The sequence below is a fragment of the Salvelinus sp. IW2-2015 genome, linkage group LG4p (assembly GCF_002910315.2).
Source record: "Salvelinus sp. IW2-2015 linkage group LG4p, ASM291031v2, whole genome shotgun sequence".
Classification (NCBI taxonomy): domain Eukaryota; kingdom Metazoa; phylum Chordata; class Actinopteri; order Salmoniformes; family Salmonidae; genus Salvelinus; species Salvelinus sp. IW2-2015.
Window position 1 is genome coordinate 23,058,503 of NC_036841.1, and position 16,450 is coordinate 23,074,952.

At 46.1% G+C, this 16,450-nt stretch overlaps 1 pseudogene; it reads right to left on the bottom strand.

Annotated features, from left to right (window-relative positions):
* The window catches only part of LOC111957931 (unconventional myosin-XVIIIa-like), a 159,684-nt pseudogene that overhangs the window by 76,136 nt on the left and 67,098 nt on the right, over positions 1–16,450 (bottom strand).

The window sequence follows — 16,450 nt, forward strand, 5'->3', positions numbered from 1 at the left end:
AAAACTATACATACCTCGGCCTAAACATCAGCGCCACAGGTAACTTCCACAAAGCTGTGAAAGATCTGAGAGACAAGGCAAGAAGGGCATTCTATGCAATCAAAAGGAATATAAAATTCGACATCCCAATTAGGATCTGGCAAAAAATACTTGAATCAGTTATAGAACCCATTGCCCTTTGTAATTGTGAGGTCTGGGGTTTGCTCACCAACCAAGAATTCACAAAATGGGACAAATGCCTAATTGAGACTGCCAGCAGAATTCTGCAAAAACATCCTCTGTGTACAACTTAAAACATCAAATAATGCATGCAGAGCAGAATTAGGCCGATACCAGCTAATTATCAAAATCCAGAAAAGAGCCGTTAAATTCTACAAAAAGGAACCGAGTCCAAAACCTTCCATAACAAAGCCATCACCTACAGAAAAATGAACCTGGAGAAGAGTCCCCTTGTCACGTTCCTGACCTGTTTTCCCTTGTTGTGTATTTATTTAGTTGGTCAGGGCGTGAGTTGGGTGGGTTGTCTATGTGTGATTTTCTATGTTGGGATTTTGTGTTCGGCCTGGTATGATTCTCAATCAGAGGCAGCTGTCAATCGTTGTCCCTGATTGAGAATCATACTTAGGCAGCCTGGGTTTCACGTGTGTTTTGTGGGTGTTTGTTTTCCGTGTCAGTAGTTGTGCCACACGGGACTGTTTGTCGGTTAGATTCTCTTTTGTTATTTTGTTTCGTGTAGTGTTCAGTTTATAATAAATGATAATAAAACATGGACACTTTCCACTCTGCGTCTTGGTCCGATCCCTACATCTTCAGACGAAGAGGAGGAAATCAGCCGTAACAGAAACACCCACCAACAAAGGACCAAGCAGAGTGGAAAAGGGCAGCGACAGCAGCAGCAGAAACAGACACAGGACTCCTGGACTTGGGAGGAGATCCTGGACGGCAAGGGACCCTGGGTTCAGCCAGGGGAATATCGCCGTCCCAAGGCGGAGTTGGAGGCAGCGAAGGCAGAGAGGCGCTGGTATGAGGAGGCAGCGCGGCGACGCGGTTGGGAGCCCAAAAATGTATTGGGGGGGCACACGCGGAGTGTGGCAAAGCCGGGTAGGAGACCTGAGCCAACTCCCCGTGCTTACCGTGGAGTGAGAGGGCGTCGTACTGGTCAGACACCGTGTTATGCGGTGGAGCGCACTGTGTCCCCAGTACGCGTGCTTAGCCCAGTGCGGGCTATTCCACCTCGCCGCACTGGTAGGGCTAAGTTGGGCATCGAGCCGGGTGTCATGAAGCCGGCCCAACGCATCTGGTCTCCAGTGCGTCTCCTCGGGCCGGCGTACATGGCACCAGCCTTACAAATGGTGTCCCCGGTTCGCCAGCATAGCCCAGTGTGGGCTATTCCACCTCGCCGCACTGGCAGGGCTACGGGGACCATTCAACCTGGTAAGGTTGGGCAGGCTCGGTGCTCAAGAGTGCGTGTACTCCTTCACGGCCCGGTATATCCGGTGCCACCTCCACGTACCAGTCCTCTGGTGGCAGCCCCCCGCACCAGGCTGTCTCTCCGTCTCCTCCCTACAGGTGTACCCGTCTGCCCAGCGCTGTCTGAGCTGCCTGCCTGTCCAGCGCTGCCTGAGCTGCCCAGCGCTGTCTGAGCTGCCTGCCTGCCCAGCGCTGTCTGAACTGCCTGCCTGCCCAGCGCTGTTTGAACTGCCTGCCTGCCCAGCGCTGTCTGAACTGCCTGCCTGCCCAGCGCTGTCTGAGCTGCCTGCCTGCCCAGCGTATCTGAGCGCCGTTCGTCGGAGCGTCAAGCTTGCCGTTGTCCCGAGCGTCAGAGCTGTCCGTCGTCCGATGCGTCAGAGCTGCGCCGTCTCAGAGCTCCGGCCGTTCCTGTCCAGCAAGGACGCTAGAGCCCCGAGACAAAGCAGACAGCACAGAGGGCGCTTCGAAAACATGTGAGACAGCCAGACGGCATCAGCTTATCAGACGAAGAGGTAGGAATCAGGCTCGAAACCTACCCCTAACGCAAGCTGGATCCTGGGGCTCTGTTTCACAAACCCAAACAGACAGGCCAGGACTAGCAACAGCAACACAATATAACCAACCAAATCATGAGAAAACATAAAGATAATTACTTTAACACATTGAAAATAATTTACCTAAAAAACTGACGGCAAACTAGAATGCTTTTTGGGCCTAAACAGAGAGTACACAGTACAGCAGAATACCTGACACTGTGACTGACCAAAAATTAAGGAAATGTCTTATATTCCTTCTGAAACTTTTGTGGGTGTATGTTAACTGTTGTTAATTATCTATTTCACTTGCTGTATGCTTCCCATGCAATAAAGCCTTTAAATTGATTGAGAGTGAGAGAGAGATAAAAGAGTAAGAGAGTTTGAGTGAACAGACAGTAGGACATGACAGAATGTGCACCGGGGCCTCCCAGACAGTAGGGACATGACAGAATGTGTACCGGGGTCTCCCAGACAGTAGGGACATGACAGAATGTGTACCGGGGCTCCAGACAGTAGGGACATGACAGCATGTGTACCGGGGCCTCCCAGACGTATGGGACATGACAGAATGTTGTACCGGGGCCTCCCAGACAGTAGGGACATGACAGAATGTGTGAGCGAGTGCAATCGTGGGCAACTGTTGCTGACATGAGACTGGTCTAGCGCAAGCCCACCCCGCAGCTTCATGATTCCACAACTCAAAACCCTGCTGCAGCCCTGTGTATATGAAAGACAAGCAGCACACACGCACACCACACACAGCACACACACACACAACACACACACACACACACACACACACACACACACACACACACACACACACACACCATGGAGACGAGGCAGTCTGGAGCCTAATGATTCTAAAAAGTTCATTACCACATTCATCTAGGTCTGTGACTGCGGGGGAGGCAATATCAGAGAGCATGAATAAACATTCTCTAGCCTAGCAGCACAGAGACACAGCTATTATATCTGTCTTTATTAACATAAGAGAAATGTCTGCACACATTCAACACTCCAACAGTTTTATAAATTAAACAACTACAAAGAACTTTTCCCAGCCTCCTTTGTGCGCAGCGAGAGAACAAAGTTAGCGCTCCTCTCTCGGAGGCCTAATGAATGGCTCGGCATGTGGCCTGTTCATATCTTCCAACTCATTATTTAATTAAACCACTCATGGATGAGAAGCAAATGTAATTTACGATGCCATCGCGCTTCATTTGAGTATGTATTCCTTATCTCTGGGAAATAACACACACACACACACACACACTATAATTTAGATTTTGATCACGGCACTTGTGTGTTTTTTCAATGCAATGCATGAATGGCCTTACAGTAAAGGACTCATAGCCTATACACATACATGCATACAGTACATACATACAGTACATACATGCATACAATACCTGCATGCATATAGTACATACAGTACATACATACATGCATACAGTACATACATACAGTACATACATACATGCATACAGTACATGCATACAGTACATGCATACAAGACATGCATGCATACAAGACATGCATGCATACAGTACATACATGCATACAGTACAGGCAGCACAGACAGTACATACATACAGTACATACATGCATACAGTACATGCATGCATACAGTACAGGCAGCACAGACAGTACATACATACAGTACATACATACATGCATAGTTATATTGTTTTTTATGTATCACTGAAAACTTTCTAAGAGATCCATGTTGGGAGCAGCAAACACTGAGCGGACACAACAAAGCTGCCCCTGCCTCCTGCCTCCTGCCCCTCCCTCTGCCTCTTGCCCTCCTGCCCCTGCCTCCCTCCTGCCCCTGCCTCCTCTTCCGCCACCTCCTCCTCCAAACTTTTAAAGGGATACTTCGGGATTTTGGAAATGAGGCCCTTTACCTACTTCCCCAAAGTCAGATGAACGTGTGGATACCATGTTAATGTCTCTGTGTTCAGTATGAAGGAAGTTAGAGGTAGTTTAGCTAACTAGCATTAGTGCAATGACTGGAAGTCTAGTGCTAGTTAACAACTTCCTTCAAACCACACGCTGAGACATAAACATGGTATCCATGAGTTTATCTGACTCTGGGGAAGTTGATAAAGTGCATCCACTCTACCCCTTGTCTACATCTCTGGCTGGCATGTTGGAACTGTGCTTTATCGTCTCCTATAACTAACAATCACTTACTGCATCCTAACCTGGCTGGGTTACTGCATAGTTCTCAGTCAATTAGTTCAGTGAGTAGGGTAGTGGTCCAGTAGAGATCCTATAGTGAGTAGGACAGAGCTAGGGGTCCTTACCTTTGGTGGCCCCTGCGGCCCCCAGGTGGTAGATGGCCCCCAGGATGAGCCACAGAGCCCTCTGCTCCTCCACTGAGATGCCCAGCACCTTCATGGCTGCCTGCAGCTTGGTGAACTGCTGAGACGACTTCTGTTTGTCCTCCAGCTACAGAGAGAGGAGAGGGATGGATGAAGGACACAGTTAAGACAGTTTTCCAGTTGTCCTACACACACACACACACAATTCAGAAAATGACATATAATACACATTATAATAAGAGCATAATAACAGCATTTTACTTTAGACTGAGGCACAATTTCGAAGGCGCTGTTCTCTGCAAAGTGGTTAAAGTGCAGCTCCGTTCTGAGAGGAAACAGAGGAAATGAACAGGTTCAAATGACAGTAAATAGCTAGTTTACACCACAAGGTTAACATGAGAACAAGATTATATACACAAGACTAAGCTTCTACAATGGACTGCAACCACTCACTTCAATTCAATCCCAATTGAGAGGGTGTAGAGGGCTCACCTGAGAGTGCTGTCAGCTCCGGACATCATGTAGTAGAAGATGTTGAAGGTGGACTCAGTCTCCGGCCGTTTGGTCACTCTCAGCTTCTCAAGCAGCATGGTCTGAGGTACAGGAAAAGGACACCAAGATATCAATATGTGTGTGTGCGTGTGTCAGTGTCCATGCCGTGTGTGTGCTTGATACTGCCTACCTGTATGGATGCGGAAGCCACCTGGCCAGCCTGGTCGAAGTCCAGAGAGACAATCTGAGAGAAGCGGCTAGCGTTGGTGTTCATGGAGGTGGAGCTGTTTCCAAATGCTTCCAGGATGGTATATACTGCCTGCCACTTCTCCCCTGCACAGACCGAGGGAGGGAGGGAGGGGGACAGAGTACAATTAGTGGGAAGCTTTATTTATTTCCAATATCATGTCAGTGTTTTGGGATTTCACATTCAATACTGTTCCACTGGTGAGGGGATTAGACTACCATCTTTGATAATCATGTCATGTCAGTTAGGCTTTGTCAATTATTCCCTTAGTGGAGCTCCTTTCCCTCTTTCGACATCAAGCTGAGCAGAAACGCCTCATCAGTCAGAGAGTAGGGCTACCAGTCAGACTCACTTAACCCTAATGATCAAGCTGAGCAGGAACCCCTCATCAGTCAGAGAGTAGGGCTACCTCAGAGTCCAGAACCACTTAACCCTAATGACAGCTGAGCAGGAACCCTCATCAGTCAGAGAGTAGGGCTACCAGTCAGACTCACTTAACCCTAATGATCAAATGAGGCAGGAACCCCTCATCAGTTCAGAGAGTAGGGCTACCAGTCAGACTCACGTAACGCCTAATGATCAAACTGAGCAGGAACCCCTCATCATTCAGAGAGTAGGGCTACCAGTCAGACTCACTTAACCCTAATGATCAAACTGAGCACGAACCCCTCATCATTCAGAGAGTAGGGCTACCAATCAGACTCACTTAACCCTAATGATCAAGCTGAGCAGGAACCCCTCATCAGTCAGAGAGTAGGGCTACCAGTCAGACTCACTTAATCCTAATTGCTCCTGTATGTAGCTCTGGATAAGAGAGTCTGCTAAATGACTAAAATGTAAATGTAAAAGTAGGTATGTGAAACTTATATAGCCTACTGCACCTCCCATAGCAGCTCCCCTGTTTAACAGTCTAGTCTAGTAGTGGCTGGTGGCTGGGTTATGGAGCTCTCATTAGCCCATTACAGCTAACCAGGAGAAGCTGAGAAGTTTTGATAAGCTTTGCTAATTATCCCCCAGCTCCACAGGGCATCATTAGGGGCTCCCCTCATCCATCACACACACATACACACACATACACACACACACACACACACACCTGGAATACTGAGCCAACCACAACCGCTCTTCGAACCAAAAGGTTTTGAAGCCAGCTTCCATCAAGCTGCCCCTCCCTCCTCCTCTTCCTCCTCTCCCAAATTCTCAGTAACACCCCTACACTCTCCCACATGCCTACCTCTCTGGCTGGCTGGCATGTTGGAACTGCTCGTTATCTTCCCATACTAACTAACACATCTACTGCACCTGTTATAACGGCTGGATTTCTGCTGAGTTCTCAGTCAATTAGATTACACTGATCTAAATCAGTAACAACTCAGTGAATGTCCTCCTGTGTACAAACACATGTGGAGCCATTAGATTATTTCCTTAATTAGCTATTAGGCTATTAAGACTAATTACCTACAGAGTAATTAAGTGAATTTAAACCACCACGGCTATTAAGTAACACTGAAGTAATTAAGCCACCATCTCGGACCAAACTAAGGTGATTATAACAGTCCTTAAACATTCTCTACATTTTATTTATACATTTCCCTCAGTCATTTAATAGACAAAAATCCCTGAATACTAGCTTTACTGCTCGCTGGGAGGAAATGAGCTGGCCAGAAGGAAAGAGGTTAACTCATCATAGCGGAGGACTCTCTCACCAGAGAATATCTTTCCGGTGCTGCCAGCGATGGAGACCAGGTACTGGACCAGGTGTTGACAGTTGGTGGTCTTGCCGCTGCCGCTCTTCCCCAGCAGCACGATGGACTGGTCCTGACGCGTGGTCAACAGGTTCCTGTAGGCCGACTGAGCCACTGCGTAGATGTGAGGTGCCGTGTCCTCTCGCCTGCAACCCTTAAACATGTGCATCACCTGATGGGACCGAGGAGAGGAAGGGAGGGAGAGGGGTTGGGGGAAAGAGAGGTACAAAACATTTTAACTGTAGTTCACCTCTAGTCCTCCCAGTGACTCCTGTACGGTCCTCAGAGGGGCTCTGTGTGTGTGTGTGTTCGCGTGTGTTTGTGTTCGCACGCGCACGTCCTTAAATCACCACATTCCCAGCTAAGCACCCTGTCTGTAAGGTCTAATGGGTAGTAGTTCCATTATGAGTGATGAGAGTTAAGTAGATATTACAACCTACAGGCCTCCTCAATACTGTCACCTCTAAATCTCATTAGGATAATTGGATTTCATTGTCATGTTGTGGACCACTGAAGACTTCCCTCTATCCTCCGAGTCATCTCTCCTGTTTTAATTCACACAACCTCCTCTCCCTAACAGGAAATACTATGACATAATAGCAAGGAAATACACAATAAATAATAGCATTAAGTACACCCCAATGCGTACATCAAACAGCATGCATGATACCATTCTAAACGGAGAATAAACCAGAATCACGTCAGTGGAGTTGTACAGATACACTACCGTTCAAAAGTTTGGGGTCACTTAGAAATGTACTTTTTTTTGAGAGAAAAGAAAGATAATGCCTAGAAGGCCATTATCCCGGAGTCGCCTCTTCACTGTTGACGTTGAGACTGGTGTTTTGCAGGTACTATTTAATGAAGCTGCCATTTGAGGACTTGTGAGGCGTCTGTTTCTCAAACTAGACACTATAATGTGCTTGTCCTCTTGCTCAGTTGTGCACCGGGGCCTCCCACTCCTTATATTCTGGTTAGAGCCAGTTTGCGCTGTTCTGTGAAGGGAGTAGTACACAGGGTTGTACGAGATATCAGTTTCTTGGCAATTTCTCGCATGGAATAGCCTTCATTTCTCAGAACAAGTTTCAGAAGAAAGTTCTTTGTTTCTGGCCATTTTGAGCCTATAATCGAACCCACAAATGCTGATGCTCCAGATACTCAACTAGTCTAAAGAAGGCCAGTTTTTTTCAGCTGTGCTAACATAATTGCAAAAGGGTTTTCTAATGATCTATCACGCCCTGACCATAGAGAGCTGTTTATTCTCTATGTTGGTTGGGTCGGGGTGTGATTTAGGGTGCGTTATCTAGGGGAATTGTATATCTATGTTGGCCTGATATGGTTCCCAATCAGAGGCAGCTGTTTATCGTTGTCTCTGATTGGGGATCATATTTAGGTAGCCATTTCCCCATTGTATTTGTGGGATCTTGACTATGTTTGTGTGTAGTTGCTTTCTGCACTGCATGTAGCTTCACGTTTCGTTTATTCACTTTATTGTTTTTGTGCTTTANATTTGTGGGATCTTGACTATGTTTGTGTGTAGTTGCTTTCTGCACTGCATGTAGCTTCACGTTTCGTTTATTCACTTTATTGTTTTTGTGCTTTACGTTTCTCTTCTAAATAAAAGGATGGAAACATACCACGCTGTATCTTGGTCCACTCATTTCAACGAGCGTGACATGATCAATTAGCCTTTTAAAATTATAAACTTGGATTAGCTAGCACAACGTGCCATTGGAACACAGGAGTGATGATTGCTGGTAATGGGCATCTGTAGATATTCCATAAACAATCTGCAGTTTACAGCTACAATAGTAATTTACAACATTAACAATGTCTACACTGCATTTCTGATCAATTTTATGTTATTTCAATGGACAAAAAATGTGCTTCTCTTTCAAAAACAAGAACATTTCTAAGTGACCCCAAACTTTTGAACGGTAGTGTATGTTCTCATGAAATGTTTGTCTGTGTGTGAAGACATGCATCTGCTGTGTGGGTCCTCTCTCCTCACCTTCTCAGAGTACATGGAGGGAGCGCTGAGGGGATTGATGATGATCATGTTGGGCCCAGCATGTGTGTGGATGAGGTTTCCCCCATAGCGCTGCCGCAGGGAGTGCATCACACTGGACTCATTGAGGTACTGCAGCAAGGCCAGGTCCTCAGAGCGGTCAAACGACGGGGGGTTCGCCTGGGACAGGAGCAAAGGTCAAAGGTGAACGATTAATGACTGAGGAGTGTTGTAATACTAGAGCTTTATTAAAGGAACACTCAGCAATATGAAAACATCATACATACTGAGACTCTGCTTGTCTGAAGTGGGACTGCTCACAGAAACGACCAACAACAACAGAATTCAAATCTGCCAAGACTACCACCTTGCCTTTTGATAAGCCAAGTTGAAGTTTCTTCAGGTTGCCTAAACCTATTTCATGTTTTCAGATTGATTTAAACAAAGTCCTCTGTAGGGGTAGAGGCTAGGGGTCCATATGAGACTGGAAATCTGACTAGTAATGTCTTGAGTTTCACTGAGGACTGGAGGAGCAGTATTAAGAGACGTCGAGCAGAGATTTAGTATGCCACACCATGACTTGCCACCAGGAATCTGATGCCAAGTCTTTGATGCAATTAAAACAGATGTCTCCCTCCAACCTCAGACGGGTCCAAGTTTGCACTTCCTTAATCAAACAGATGGTTCAAACGTTTGATTAGATGACGACCTTGACACTGTTGAAAACACTAACTGTCCAAAGTCACCCTTATTATCAGTTCACCCTACGAGAGTTAAATGACTGTACATAACACCAGGAGGGGATTTCAACTTTTTCTTCGTCCTGAAAGCAGAGCAGACATCCTCTAGTCAAGGTCTTGGAGACAGCATGTTGTGAATGATGGGAGCTTTTTCTGCATTGTGCCAGAACAGTTTTTAAAGCGTCCTGTAACAGATATCTCCGTGATTCGGGCCTGGTGCCATATCTGTGCGAGTCACCTGATCGAGGCCTGCCAAACTCACACCTGTTCCCCTCTAACCTGTCCCCCTGTCCACAGACGTCCCACAATCCCCTGGGCCAGGTACAGTCTGCATCCTGGCTGACCATCTGTGTTTGATTCTGGCTCCAGACGGGATGACTGACGGGTACTAAGACCCCCTCCCTCCTTCTTGGATATTTCCCCTACATGCACCCGCCCCCCATCAGGTCGATCTCTGCTTCATGGACCTCCTAACGGACTAGCCTATACCCTAACGGCAAACCTAAGATAGTCTATGCAATCAAGTAAAGTCAATGTCTTTTCCTTTGACCCTCTAAAGGAACTAGATTTTAGCCCCAATAACAAAACTGAGATGGAGTCTGTAAAATCAAGTAAAAATACATTGAATGTGTAGTCCCCCCCCCCCCCCCGCTCACCTTCTCCACGTCATCGTCATCTACGTCCAGTACTGTCCCATCATGTTCCAGTTTGATCTTCACCTTCCCCTCCGGCAGAGATCCTGCCTCCGTCTTCAGCAGCGTCGCTATGGACACACAAACACACAAATAACTTATTGGGATATACAGTGCATTCGGAAAGTATTCAGACCCCTTCACTTTTTCCACATTGTGTTACGTTACAGCCTTATTCTAAAATGGATGAAAATGTAAAAATTCTTCATCAATCTACACACAATACCCCATAATGACAAAAAAACTGAAATACCTTATTTACATAGGTATTCAGTCCATTTGCTATGAGACTCTAAATTGAGCTCAGGGGCATCCTGTTTCCACTGATCATCCTTGAGATGTTGCTACAACTTGATTGAAGTCCACCTGTGATAAATGATTGGAAAGGCACACACCTGTCTATTAAAGGTCCCACAGTTGACAGTGCAAGTCAGAGCAAAAACCAAGCCATGAGGTCAAAGGAATTGTCCATAGAGCTCCAAGACAGGAGTGTGTCGAGGCACAGATCTGGGGTAGGGTACCAAAAAATATCTGCAGCATTGGAGTCCCCAAGAACACAGTGGCCTCCATCATTCTTAAATGGAAGAAGTTTGGAACCACCAAGACTCTTCCTAGAGCTGACTGCCCGGGTAAACTGAGCAATAATGGGAGAAGAGGTGTCAGGGAGGTGACCAAGAACCCGATGGTCACTATGACAGAGCTCCAGAGTTCCTCTGTGGAGATGGGAAAGCCTTCCAGAAGGACAACCATCTCTGCAGCACTCCACCAATCATGCCTTTATGGTAGAGTGGCCAGACGGAAGCAACACCTCAGTAAAAGGCACATGACAGCCAGCTTGGAGTTTGCCAAAAGACACCTAAAGGACTCTCAGACCATGAGAAACAAGAGTCTCTGGTCTGATGAAGCCAAGATTAAAATCTTTGGCCTGAATGTCAAGCGTCACGTCTGGAGGAAACCAGGCACCGCTCATCACCTGGCCAACACCATCCCTACGGTGAAGCATGGTGGTGGCAGCATCATGCTGTAGAGATGTTTTTCAGCAGCAGGGACTGGAAGAATAGTCTGGATCGAGGGAAGGATGAACAGAGCAAAGTACAGAGAAATCCTTGATGAAAACCTGCTCCAGAGCACTCAGGACCTCAGACTGGGGTGAAGGTTCACCTTCCAACAGGACAAAGACCCTAAGCACACAGCCAAGACAATGCAGGTGTGGCTCTGAATGTCCTTGAGTGGCCCAGCTGGTGCTCGGACTTGAATCCGATCGAACATCTCTGTAGAGACCTGAAAATAGCTGTGCAGCGATGCTCCCCATCCAACCTGACAAAGCTTGAGAGGATCTGCAGAGAATGGGAGAAACTCCCCAAATACAGGTGTGTCTAGCTTGTAGTGTCATACCCAAGAAGACTCGAGGCTGTAATAGCTGCCAAAGTTGCTTCAACAAAGTACTGAGTAAAAGGTCTGAATACTTATGTAAATGTGATATTTCAGTCTTTTTTAAATGTATACATTTGCAGAAAAAATAAATACATTATTGCTTTGTCATTATGGGGTATCGTGGGTAGATTGATGAGGGGAATTAAACATTTTAGAATAAGGCTGTAAAGTAACAAAATGTGGGAAAAGTTAAGGGGTCTGAATACTTTCCGAATGCACTGTAGCTTATTGGCTGGAGTGTGCACAGACACGGTATCAGGAAAAAACAATAGCATATAGTTTAAAAGCAAGGGTAAAAATTAGCAGGGCCAGAGCTCTGCACCACTCCTGATCTAAGATGTAAGGCAGGAACTTACCCAGGGAGAAGCCATCCTTGTGGACCAGCCAGACCTTCTCTGAGCCGTACCATGCCTGCTCTGCGGCTATCTGCTCCTCTGTCTTCACCTGGAAGTGATGGTGGAGAAGACAACAGTCACATACACACAGCAGAACAATGACCTTAGGCCTTTCACGGGGCCTTTCTGTGGCTGCAGTAGCTTCCACTCAGCAGTTTTCAACCAAAGAGAGGCTTTAGACTCGAGAGGACATGTGCTCCCTACAAACACACCTGTTCACATCAATAACATTCACTCATGTGTGTTTAAAGTAGCTGGTTATCAGGCCAGCGTTGAGAGTTTATAACATGTTACACAGTTATGTATTGTAGCATTGTAAATAATGGGCTGACAGTGGGCATGCAGAGGACTTGCTAATAGTACATGTGATGAAAGGCAGGGCGCTGGAGAGGCTTCAGTGGAGCAGGCAGAGATAAAAAGCAGTTAGGATTTGAAGAAGTCCCAGATCACAAATCACAGAGAGCCATTTCTCCAATTCGGCTCAGAGTGTCACCTAGAAATGCCTGACTGCTCTGTGTTACCATGCTTGACCTTCACAAAGCATCTCACACTCCACTGGACATGCGCCTTCAGGCTCTGTCTGTCTGTCTGTCTGTCTGTCTGTCTGTCTGTCTGTCTGTCTGTCTGTCTGTCTGTCTGTGTGTCTGTGTGTCTGTGTGTCTGTGTGTCTGTGTGTCTGTCTGTCTGTCTGTCTGTCTGTCTGTCTGTCTGTSTGTCTGTGTGTCTGTGTGTSTGTGTGTGTAAGAGAGGCAGTGAAATTTGACAGAGAACATGAAGTATCAGTGAACCGAATCTGTACAAAGACACTGTTGGATGCACATCAATGTCACACAGCATGGTGGGTGAGGGGAGGGAGGTGTATGAAGAGAATGGATACACAATCCACACAGCACAGCAACACAACACAACACACCGAATGCTAGGGATGGACTGTATCCTGAGGGATGACAACAAGACAATAAAAAGTAAAGAACACACAGATAAAAAAAAACGTATGAAATTCACAGAGTGAAATATAGGCCTACATACTATGTTATTTTTAATAACGCATAATCAGCCACAATCAGATGAAGTTATTTACAGCGTCTGTCTCATTGTCTCTTAAATGGAAAACTGACGTCATGCAATGACATCTACACGAGACAAAATGTGATGGTATGATTGATCCTGTGGAATCCACACAACCACGAATCTTAAGTACCATCAAACAAGTTTAATTTTGAGTGTTGATTTTCCCCTGAAATGTTCTAATTAGGTGAAAGAGGGCCAAATGTGCAGGTGGCTTGGCTTTGAGTGAATACTATGCAGTTGTGTTTGGTGGGGGTAAATGAAACACAGCACACAGGGTACACAGCACTTCAGGGGTCGGTGGTGGGAGTGGTGGACGTGGGAGGTGGAGAGGGTGAATTACACACAGGCACAGCAAAGGCCAGACCTTAGGTTGTTGGGCAGCGGCGTGAGACACCTGAAGGATGGCCACGGGATCCTCGTCCACCTGTCCCTGGAGGACGACAGGCGTGAGGGAAGGAAAAGTGGTCAAAGGTCATAGTTAGAGTGGAGTTACAGTGGAAAGATGGGTAGCAATCCACCAAACCACACAAAACATCATGTCCAGTATGTCATCATCCCTCATAATCATGAGCTGCTGGAATGGAGAGATATACAGCGCCTTCAGAAAGTATTCAGACCCCTTGACTTCTTCCACATTTTGATACATTACAGCCTTATTCTAAAATCTATTCAATTGTTTTTTTCCTTCATCAATCTACACAGAATTACCCCATAATGACAATGCAAAAACAGGTTTTTGAAATGTTTGCTAATTTATTAAAAATAAAAAAAGACTGAAATATCACATTTACATCAGTATTCAGACCCTTTACTCAGTACTTTGTTGAAGTACTTTTGGCAGCGAATACAGCATCGAGTCTTCTTGGGTATGACGCTACAAGCTTGGCACACCTGTATTTGGGGAGTATCTCCCATTCTTCTCTGCAGATTCTCTCAAGCTCTGTTAGGTTGAATGGGGGGTGTTGCTGCACAGCTATTTTCAGGTCTCTCCAAAGATGTTCGATCGGGTTCAAGTCTAGGCTCTGGCTGAGCCACTCAAGGACATTCAGAGACTTGTCCCGAAGCCACTCCTGCGTTGTCTTGGCTGTGTGCTTAGGGTTATTGTCCTGTTGGAAGGTCAACCTTCGCCCCCAGTCTAAGTTCCTGAGTGCTTTGGAGCAGGTTTTCATCAAGGATCTCTGTATACCTTGCTCTATTAATCTTTCCCTCGATCCTGACTAGTCTCCTAGTCCCTGCCACTGAAAAACATCCCCACAGCATGATGCTGCCACCACCATGCTTCACCGTAGGGATGGTATTTGCCAGGTTTCTTCTAGACGTGACACTTGACATTCAGGCCAAAGAGTTCAATCTAGGTTTCATCAGACCAGAGAATCTTGTTTAACTAACGCATCCTTCATTATTCTCTGAAGTTTTGTTTAGAGTTTTGAGACAAATTTGAAAACATTATCAGATATCATCAAGCCAGTGTTTACCATTTAAAGTAACGAGTACATTATGTAAGTTATCAGGGTCAAGACCAGGGAGGGATGGGAAGAAAAAACTGTGGGATGGCAAAGAATGAGGAGAGGTCAGGCTCTATGTCTGTGAGATGAGCTAATGCATCATGACACATCATGTCATAAAGGGGAGACAGAGAGAGCAACGGGACAGGAACACCTGCCAGTCATAAATCACACACACTGCCATTCACTAACACTGCGACTGCACACCACACGGGGCAAACAAACATGCGGCACATCTTAATCAGGGGACTATTCCACTGCCATGCTACTGACAAAACTAAAAATGCACTGGGTTGGTTTGTCAGTTTCCATACAGGTCAAGGTCTGTTTGATTGCCCTGGAGGCATCTAGACACTATCATCGTTTAATACCGGCTTTGTTCCAAAAACAAATGAGGAAGGGAAAACACCAAGCACCATTACAGATGAACCTTACATAGACAGGCAGGGTGAGAGAGGGGAAAGTTAGAAGAGGAATCTAGGCTTACATTCCAACATGCCACACGAGCACACACTTCAACCAGGTCGCCAGAGGGGACCCCTGTGGGCCACAGTACCTGAGGGGGGTTTGGGGCTGGGGCAGGAGAAAGGGTCGGGGCTGAGGCACAAACTGCCGGCTCCAGCTAGCCATACAACAGCCACAGATAGACACAGCCAAGCACCAATTAGAAAGAAAGAGATTGAGGGAGAGAGAGAAACGGAGAGAGAGAGAAAAAAAAGACAAAGAAAAGAGATTGAGGGAGAGAGAGAAACGAGAGAGAGATCAAGTTGGAAGAGAAGAAAAGAGAGAGAGAGAACAAAGCAAGAAGAGATTGAGGGAGAGAGAAACGGAGAGAGAGAGAGAAAACGGAGAGAGAGAGAGAAACGAAGAGAGATAGAGAAACGGAGAGAGAGAGAGAGAAACGGAGAGAGAGAGAGAAAAAGACAAAGGAAGAGAGAGAAACGGAGAGAGAGAGAGAGAAACGGAGAGAGAGAGATAAATGGAGAGAGAGAGAAAAAGACAAAGAAAGAGATTGAGGGAGAGAGAGAAACGGGAGAGAGAAAGAAACGGAGAGAGAGAGAGAGAGGAGAAACGGAGAGAGAGAAACGGAGAGAGAGAAACAGAGAGAGAGAGAGAGAAAAAGACAAAGAAAGAGATTGAGGGAGAGAGAGAAAACAGAGAGAGAGAAGAGAGAAAAGACAAAGAAAGAGATTGAGGGAGAGAGAGAAACAGAGAGAGAGAGAGAAAGACAAGGGAAGAGATTGAGGGAGAGAGAAAATGGAGAGAGAGAAGAGATAATGGAGAGAGAGAAAGAGAGAGAGAGAAAAGAACAAAGAAAGAGATTGAGGGAGAGAGAGAAATGGAGAGAGAGAGAGAGAGAAAAAGACAAAGAAAGAGATTGAGGGAAGAGAGAAACGAGAGAGGAGAGAGAGAAAAAGACAAAGAAAGAGATTGAGTGAGAGAGAAAGAAAGGAAGAGGAAAGAGAAGAGGGAGACATGAAAGAACGATGAGAAGAGAGAGAAGAAACGGAAGAGGCGAGAGAGAGAGAAACGGAGAGAGAGAAGAATATGGAGAGAGAAAAAGACAAAGAAAGAGATTGAGGGAGAAGAGAGAAACGGAGAGTAGAGAGAAACAGAGAGAGAGAAACCGGAGAGAGAGAGAAAAAGAAAAAGAAAGATTGAGGAGAGAGAGAAACGAGAGTAGAGAGAAACAGAGAGAGAGAGAGAAAGGAGAGAGAGAAATGGAGGGAGAGAAAGACAAAGAAAGATTGACGGGAGAGAGAAACGGAGAGAGAGAGAGAAACG